At 39.7% G+C, this 10,023-nt stretch overlaps 1 protein-coding gene across 1 annotated transcript in view; it reads right to left on the bottom strand.

The window, feature by feature from the left end:
* LOC138978849 (echinoderm microtubule-associated protein-like CG42247) overlaps positions 1–3,088 on the bottom strand; it is a 134,015-nt gene extending 130,927 nt beyond the window's left edge. The window contains exon 1 of the mRNA XM_070351646.1: positions 2,900–3,088. The gene's annotated coding sequence lies outside the window, so the exon portion shown is untranslated. The remainder of the gene's footprint in view (positions 1–2,899) is intronic.
* Between the last annotated feature and the right edge of the window lie 6,935 nt (positions 3,089–10,023).

Here is a 10,023-nt window from a genome sequence, read left to right as displayed (position 1 = left end):
TGTAAAAGTTGAGGCGGCACTGTCACACCCTCATTTTTCAATCAAATTGATTGAAATTTTGGCAAAGCAATCTTCGACAAAGGCCGGACTTTGGTATTGCATTTCAGCTTGGAGGCTTAAAAATTAATTAATGACTTTGGTCATTAAAAATCTGAAAATTGTAATTAAAATTTATTATTTTATAAAACGATCCAAAATTACGTTTATCGTATTTTTTATCATTTTCTGATTCCAAAAACATATAATTATGTTATATTCGGATTAAAAACAAGCTCTGAAAATTAAAAATATAAAAATTATGATTAAAATTAAATTTCCGAAATCGATTTAAAAACAATGTCATCTTATTCCTTGTCCGTTCCTGATTCCAAAAACATATAGATATGATATGTTTGGATTAAAAACACGTTCAGAGAATTAAAAAGAATAGAGATATAGAAAAGCGGCCTATCCTCCTCAGCGCAACCGCTACCGCACTTTACTGGATTGTTAATGTCACTGCCTTTGCCACGAGCGGTGGACAGACGATGCTACGAGTGTACGGTATTGCGGAAAAAATGCAATGCGTTCAGTTTCATTCTGTGAGTTCGACTGAGCTTGACTAAATGTTGTAATTTCGCCTTACGCGACTTGTTAAACCTAAAAATGTGTTTAAATCAGATCAAATAGGGAGTCTTGAAACGGAGGTACATTTACAAAGGCTATGAACAGAAAGTCTGAAAAAAGAGGGTCTTAAAAGGGAGGGAGTCTTACATTGGGAGTCTTAAAAGGGAGGGAGTCTTACATTGGGAGTCTTGAAAGGGTGGGAGTCTTACATTGGGAGTCTTGAAAGGGAGGGAGTCTTACATTGGGAGTCTTGAAAGGGAGGGAGTCTTACATTGGGAGTCTTAAAAGGGAGGGAGTCTCACATTGGGAGTCTTGAAAGGGAGGGAGTCTTACATTGGGAGTCTTAAAAGGGAGGGAGTCTTACATTGGGAGTCTTAAAAGGGAGGGAGTCTTACATTGGGAGTCTTGAAAGGGAGGGAGTCTTACATTGGGAGTCTTGAAAGGGAGAGAGTCTTACATTGGGAGTCTTGAAAGGGAGAGAGTCTTACATTGGGAGTCTTAAAAGGGAGGGAGTCTATTGAGGAGTCTTAAAAGGGAGGGAGTCTTTATTGAGGAGTCTTAAAAGGGAGGGAGTCTTTATTGAGGAGTCTTAAAAGGGAGGGAGTCTATTGAGGAGTCTTAAAAGGGAGGGAGTCTTACATTGGGAGTCTTAAAAGGGAGGGAGTCTTACATTGGGAGTCTTAAAAGGGAGGGAGTCTTACATTGGGGGTCTTAAAAGGGAGGGAGTCTTACATTGGGAGTCTTAAAAGGGTGGGATTCTTACATTGGGAGTCTTAAAGAGAGGGAGTCTTACATTGGGGAGTCTTAAAGAGAGGGAGTCTTACATTGGGGAGTCTTTAAGAGAGGGAGTCTTACATTGGGGAGTCTTTAAGAGAGGGAGTCTTACATTGGGGAGTCTTAAAGAGAGGGAGTCTTACATTGGGGAGTCTTGAAAGGGAGGGAGTCATATATTGGGGGTCTTGAAAGGGAGGGAGTCTTACATTGGGAGTCTTAAAAGGGAGGGAGTCTTACATTGGGAGTCTTAAAAGGGAGGGAGTCTTACATTGGGAGTCTTAAAAGGGAGGGATTATTACATTGGGAGTCTTAAAAGGGTGGGAGTCTTACATTGGGGGTCTTAAAAGGGAGGGAGTCTTACATTGGGAGTCTTAAAAGGGAGGGAGTCTTACATTGGGAGTCTTAAAAGGGAGGGAGTCTTACATTGGGAGTCTTAAAAGGGAGGGAGTCTTACATTGGGAGTCTTGAAAGGGTGTTCCGCTGTACAGTACTGTACTCGGTCAATACTTCTTGACTCAATGTTTTGCCGGGCACTAGGAATCGAGGGGGAGGCGGCGAGGGCGTGCGTTTACTCTGAAAATGTGCTCACGAGTAAATGAAGTCAGATATTCTGTCTATATGGCACTCTATCAGATAATAAAGTTGTATTGAATGGAATTAAATTATTTAGGTATAATAACGTTACACATTCAGATATTAAAGTTGTATTGAATTGAATTGAATGATTTAGGTACTTGTACTACGTTAGCATGCTTTGCGGCGGAGACGAGCGTGACCTTTCTCGCCGGGTCTTTTGGTTTCGGCTAGCCAAGCCTTTCTACGTGTATATGGTCTCGGTGATGACTGTTTTTCAGTGTTAATCTTTTAGTTTCAGGCTGATATATTGATTAGATTTTTTTATATCGCTTAACACGACTTGTTTATATATAATCATAGCCTATACAAACGGGGATTATGACATCATGTCCTTTCGTTCAAATAAAGTTGAGGTGGCTCACTAGCGACTGGGTTATCCAAACAAATTTATTGAATTTTCGAGCCAGGCTGGACTATGGGATTGCATTTCACTCAGCCTGGAAGCACACACACACCACACACACACACACACACCCACACACACACACACACACACATTTTTTGTTGTTTTGTTATTTGTCATTATTAATTTCAATCAATCTGTTGCCCGAAATTGAAATGCATAAACAGACACAAGAGTGGTTTCATTGTACTATTTGTTATCTCCTCAATCCAAATATCTATATATATATATTGTTTTTGATGGTAGGTTTTTTCTTTTTCTTGTTTGTTTTGTGTGTTTATTTTGTTTTTGTTTTGGTTGTTTGGTTGTGCAGTTATGTGTAATGTGGAAGTGTTGCCTATTCAACAAGAGTAGGCTGTGTAGAGTTATTCTGTTCTTAAGGAGTAAGCAAATGCCTTCCAAAGCAACCCATTACGAACTTTATTTCTACAATACGCTTGGAACTAATACTAGATCACTTTTTTTGTGAACAAAACTTACCTCTTCTTAAAGGTTATCCAAACTCCATTTTTGAACAGAAAACAAGCAACACCCTTGTCCTCAAAAACATTCTCCCATTGTCAGTGCCAACTTGGAATCACGAAGACGTAGCTAACACCACCAGGTTTTCACCACAAGGTCCCTGTCATCGGCTATGCCAACAAACGTAAACTGAACGTACCCTTTACACCCGGCTAGACCTACCCGCTATTGAGACAAGACAGTACCCCACCCACCCGCCCAGCGCCGCTCTTTTGACGTGGGAAGAAATGGAAGCCATAACTTGGACTGTCATGTCAGTACAATATCCTCTCCCTTCTCTCTTTTGTCAAGCGCGTTTTTTCTGAAAGTACTAGAGGCGCGTTTCTTAGGCTGGCAAAACTTTGAACACCTCGCACGTAAGCATGAAGACAGTCGCAGAGAGTGCTCACGCAGTATTTTGTAAATAAGAACATTTTAAAGTTGCAACAATCTTAGTATGTTCAAAACACAAAGAACGGGAAAAAATTAAATCCCAAAACAGATAGACTGCTAACAGATAGACTGCTAACAGATAGACTGCTAACAGATAGACTGCTAACAGATAGACTGCTAACAGATAGACTGCTAACAGATAGACTGCTAACAGATAGACTGCTAACAGATAGACTGCTAACAGATTGACTACTAACAGATAGACTGCTAACAGATTGACTACTAACAGATAGACTGCTAACAGATTGACTACTAACAGATAGACTGCTAACAGATAGACTGCTAGCAGATAGACTGCTAACAGATTGACTACTAACAGATAGACTGCTAACAGATAGACTGCTAACAGATTGACTGCTAACAGATAGACTGCTAACAGATAGACTGCTAACAGATAGACTACTAACAGATAGACTGCTAACAGATAGACTGCTAACAGATAGACTACTAACAGATAGACTGCTAACAGATAGACGACTAACAGATAGACTGCTAACAGATAGACTACTAACAGATAGACTACTAACAGATAGACCTCACCGGCATCTTGCTAGCGAGTTTCATCCACGATTCTAAGATAAATTCATTATTTCTATCATAAGTGTTTGTCTGTCTGTCTACTGGATGAAAAGACCAGTGGGTGGACGTACCAGTAATTGTAATGTTATGGTTTGTCAACAATTAAACGTTCCAATGACCTACAATTCTTGGTTTTTGATTGGGGGAAAATGAAGAAAGGTCTTCTTCTTCTTCGGCGTTCCAGGATGTTTGGCCTCAGGTCAGACTTCAAGTTTTGTAGCTTGAATAAAGCTGGTGGTCAGGATCAGGGAGTCTTTGGTGCCCCAGAGTTGCTCCTGCAGTGTGGCACTTTGGGGCCAGTGATCTGTTCTGGCTTCCTGGTGGAGCGGGCAGGTCTGCAGGATGTGCTCCGGGGTCTGTGGACCTGTTTCGCACGGGCAGTTCGGTGTGTGCGACAGACCAAGGCGGTGCATGTGGGCACGCAGTCGACAGTGTCCAGTCCGTTGGCGGAAGAGGATGGTCTGCTGATGGCGCTGTAGGTTGGGCATCTGATCATCAGATGGCAGGCTGTGTTGGGCATTCCAGGTGGTCGAAGTAATGTATCACAATTTGTGTTTGACATGTTAAAACTCACCTGCTCCGCGCAAGCACCGCGTGATGCTGGGTAGATCCTGGTGGTAATGTCTATACTTTGGGTGCACAGACTATGACGATGAGCTATTCGCAACAGTGTCTGTACGTGTGAGGCCGTACATTTCGTCTCTTTGTTATGACATACTAATAGCGTTCCTTCCAGTCCTTATTTGCACTGTTCGGAATGTTAAAGACCCACTTACTCCCCAACTTAGATTTTTTTTTAAACAATTCAAATAAATGTGACAGTTTACACGCTAAATAAGAGACAAATCCATACATAGGGCCGTCTAAACAAATTTCTGTATCAAAACAAAAATCTAACCTCTAGCTCTGCCTTCGCTAACTTTCAGTCGCAAGATTTTTTCCACAAAGAAACGCAGGACAATTCCGCGCCTGTCTACCAGCCGTTAGAAAGAGATATTGGCCATCAGCTAAGACGCTCCTTTCAATAAAGATATGGTGCGAACTTCCGAATAGCTCTAACGGAAGAAAAGCGCAGGTTCGAGATGATTTATGTTTCCGAATTCGCTTTGGCTTGTCGAGTGAGCATGTACAAAAAGCTCGTCACTTGAACTGAGCGCAAGAATGCCCGTAATGTTCGGGCTGATCTGTCTGTATTGACATACGTGGAAGCGTTGTGAACAAAACAGTCTGATTTGGTACACACAACAAGGGGGAGCAGAAAGAATTGAATATCAGCTTACGAGAGTTCTGTTCACATTAATGTGTTAGCACTGACCTCTTATAGGTAGAGAAATGGTATTGGCATTTACCACCACAACTGCATAATTATCCAGAATGCTTTAAGTTTGTGTGTGAGTGTCAGTGTGTGTGTGAGTATGTGTATGTGTGTGTGTGTGTCTGTCTGTGTGTGTGTGTGTGCGTGCGTTCCGCCGCGTGCATGAGTATGTTTGCGTGGTGTGTGTGTGTGGGTGTGTGTGTGTGTCAGTGTGTGCGTGCGTGTGTCGGTGTGCCGCGTGCGTGTGTGTGTGTGTGTCTGTGTGTGTGTGTGTGCTCGCGCACGCGCGTGTGTTTGTACGTTTGTGCGAGCGTACTTTTGGGGTCTTGAAAGCTCTATACCCTTTTCAAAATCGATCGATCTGGACAATTTTGGAAAGTAAACATGGATATCACAATCTTCCTGCCGGACAAACTGGGGTGCGATTTCTGCTCAACGATTTTAACTAACGGCCAGACATAAAGGAACACGCGCGCTTCCTCAACATGAGCAACTCAACTTTAAAGAGCACAAGAGAGTATTGGAGAGACAAAACAAACAGCTCGTGTTATCGTATGATGTTGTTGACATTAGGGACAGGTAGACAAACATAGGAACGTGACAGGACAGTTCCGAATGATCAGGGCACCGTCAAAGAGATCAATATACGTTTTAGGCATTCTTCTTCTTCTTCGTTCATGTGCTTAGACTCCCACGTTCACTCATGTTTTTAGCACGAGTGGATTTTTACGTATATGACCGTTATTACCTCGCCATTCAGGCAGCATACGCCGATTTCGGGGGAGGCATGCTGGGTATTTTCGTGTTTCTATAACCCACCGAACTCTGACATGGATTACAGGATCTTTTCCGTGCGCACTTTGTCTCAAGTTGTGCTTGCGTGTACACACGAAGGGGGTTAAGTCTCTAGCAGGTCTGCACATTATAAGTTGACCTGGGAGATCGAAAAAATCTCCACTCTTAACCCACCAGGCGGCAGCGACCGGGATTCCAACTCACGACCTCCCGATTAGGAGGCCGACGTCTTACCACCACGCCACTGCGCCCGTCAGATCAATATACGTTTAAGGCATTCAAAAAAAATCCTAGTTTCCGATTCCCTGACCGACCCTAGAACTGCTTTATTTTTTACCCTTCAAAAATCTATTTATTAAAAATTACAAAATTCTCTTGTGCAGACTTTGCTATGGGGGTTACTTTTCTCTGACATCCAGATCTATAATAAAAGCGCTGTTTTGTTTTCTTTGTTGATTTTTTTCTGTTCTGTTTTACTGGTGTTGTTGGTGTTGACTGTTGTTGATGTATTTTGGTTTATTCGTCTATTTGGTGATCACACCTCTTTCTATCTTTGCCAAATTGCCTGGGTACTAAATGGGTCCAATTTTACACATAGGGTTATTGAACACATACTGATCACTAACATTCAAACATGCACACACACAAAACGCAGTTTTGGCATTCGAGCATGCAAACTGCGGAGCTCAATCCATATTGACAGCTAACATTAGACCTTCTGATTCAAGGTTGTTGGGTTTATTTTTATTTTTTTTAATTTTTTTTATTTTTTACCTCAGTTGCATGCAGGATGCTTTAACCCATATTTTTTGCCCGATTTTTTGTTTTTGTTTTTTGAAGTCACTAGCAGGGAGCATCCTTCTTCTTTGGTCTTTTTCTGTATAACATAATCAACTTTATATTATACAAAACATAAACTTCTGTCTAATGTTTAACTCTAATTCCAATAAAATACGTAAGTCTAACTTCTTCCCATACTTAAATTTTCCTTTGGTCATTTTGTTATCAAAATACATGTACAATAATTTATAAAATAAATTTGATCGTTTTTTAAATTTTCATTCCAAAAACCAAATAATATGTTTCATTCAAAGTTATATTATAATAAATTTGCTTATAAATAAAGTCTTTACATAGTTTCCAAGCGTTCCTCACCTGTTGACAATGAAAAAAGAAGTGCTCAAATGTATCCAGTTCATTACAAACTTCACAATTATTAGTTTGATTCAAGGTAAGTCAAGTGTCATTTATATGTAAACATATCCACTGTACAGAATTGAATTATGGAAAATTTAGACTGAAGTGGGCTTCATATTTTACCCTTGTAGAACAGCACTTATTATAATTGATTGTATATTGTATTGAATATGTTGAATATCCACTCTATTATCATCTGACTTCTATGCATTGCATGACAAATTGTAAAATTGCCTGAATAAAATATCTTTGAAGAAAAAAAATCAAGTGTAATTAGTTGTTATGGAATATGCTGTGAATGCCACCAGACGATCAAATTCCAGATATAACTCTTTCAGGTTTGTTAATGGGTTGTGAAAGAGTGAATACTCTTGCTTTTAGTGAGGCAAACTTTCCCAAAATTTAATGTCATTAAAGGCCAGCAACTAGCGAGGGGTATAATATTGGCTCCACATGTCAGTAACACAATGTCGTGGGAAAGTTTGCCTCCATAAAAACAAGAGTATTCATTCTTTCAAACCCCATTCAAACCCATTAACAGTTATTTCGGAACATCGCCCATGAAGGGCCAATTTGATTCAAGCGTTTACTTTTGATTTTGTTGTCGCTTGTTTTCCTCTGCACAACTTGTTCTCCAGGCAGAAGCTGGTGTGTGCTTTCATACAACTTTTAATTCTTGGATTAGTTATATCACTACAGTGGAACCCCCCTCTTAAGACACCTTCCCCCCCCCCCCCCCCCCCAATTAAGACTTCCTCCTTTTTAAGACATGATTTTCTCAGATTTTTGAAGGTCTTAATTTAAATATGGGAAAAAGTTAGATTTGGGTGTATCATTGGAAACTGAGGTGAACATTAGGAATAAATTTATGTTATGATCATTTTTATTTATTTGTTTATTTAAACATATTAGTTTACTGATAAAGTTTGTTGATTTAAAAATGTACACATTTGACTGAGAGAAAAGAAAAGACATATGAAGGGTTTGCTCCAAGCCACACACACACACACACACACACACACACACACACACACACACACACAAAAGGCCAAAAATAATTGTAGTAGCAACCTGCATGCAACTGAGGTTAAAAAAAAATGTAAATGTCTTGAAAGGGGGGTTCCACTGTAATGTAATGAATCAGAGAAAAGTTAATTTAAATGACATATTAAAAACAGTCAACACTTGAGAAGTCACACACATTTGTTCAAGCATCTTTAATTTCAAATGAACATATATACAGAAACAAATGAACTGTCAAAGAACTATTGTGCCTTGGGCAAAAAATAACAACAGGTCTTAATTGTTTAGAAAATAGAACAAATAATTGTGTATGTTTGCTGTATGCTCTTTATTTTTCCCTTTTTGATACAGTACCCATATTGTGCTGGTGTTATATCAAGCTATATCAACACAGCAACAAAACAAAAAAAAAACAAAAAAAGGCCACAAACATTTTCATCCCAAAGTACAATGTGTTCAAAATTAAGGCAGTCATGTAGAATTCTATGTGGTCTGAACGAAAAAGCATACATGTACGTGTACACAATCAAATAATGTGACAGTACCCAACTCATACCTGTGACAGGTGTAAAATAATGAAATAGCCCAATGACCCCACTTTGGAGGACAACATTTAAAAAAAACAAGAAGGGCAAAGCCCATACGACTCACATGCTTGACCTTTACATGACCTTGACCTTCAGCTAAACCTAGCAATGACATCATACACTAAGAACTGCTTTACACATTTTTCCTACCAAAATACATGTGACCTTGACCCAAGGTCATCCAAGGTCATGCAACACAAAGCTGTTAATTCAAGACATAGGAACTCAGAACTCAGAACTTTATTACATAAGGATAAAGGTTTTAGGCTTAGCCTAATCTTCCAACCTGTCCTTGGAACATATACAGAGAATAATTGTAAACGAAAGCAAAGACTGCGCACATACACACACACACATCCACACCCACGTATACACACACACATGCACACATAAACTCACACACACACACACACACACACACATGCACACACACACATGCACACACACATGCACACACACACACACACACATATACACACACACATGCTCGCGCGCGCGAGCGTACGCTCGCATATCTACACACAAGCACATGCTATCATTTCATACCTAAAAGGAACAGTATCTAATCAAAGTATTAAACTAGTAAAACATCAAAATAATGGTCGAGTATAAACATAAAAAACAAAACACTTAAGAGCATTGCATACATTATCCGAGTACACAATGGAAACTAGACAGCAGGGGCAGTTTATAGTGTGCTCAAATGTGTGTGCAACTGCCTTTTAAAGGCCTTTAATGATGCGGATCGTTTGATTTCTATTGGCAAAGAATTCCACAGAGATGATCCTGAAAAAGCTAAGCTGGATTTATAAAGATCTATACGAGGAATTGGAGGAAGTAAATTTTGAGACCCATACCTCTTCGTAACATGTGTAAAATGGGATTGCACATAACTGGGCACATCACCATGAACTACTTTATACATAAAGACAGCCTTATTGTATGCAAGGTGGGTTTTTAGGGGAAGGAAATTAAGGATGTTTAACTTCATTTCTGTAGACATGTGCGATTCATACAGGATAAGTTTTGCAGCACGACGGTACAAAGAATTGAGTTTTAATAAGTGAACATCGCTGCAGCCATCCCACAATGTCGAAGCAAAATTAATATGAGGCATTATATGAGCATGAACGAACATTTTTAATGTTTCAGAC

Source organism: Littorina saxatilis, linkage group LG10 (assembly GCF_037325665.1).
Source record: "Littorina saxatilis isolate snail1 linkage group LG10, US_GU_Lsax_2.0, whole genome shotgun sequence".
Taxonomy (NCBI): Eukaryota; Metazoa; Mollusca; class Gastropoda; order Littorinimorpha; family Littorinidae; genus Littorina; species Littorina saxatilis.
Note: the sequence above shows the minus strand (reverse complement) of the source record. Positions and strands in the feature narration are given on the sequence as shown.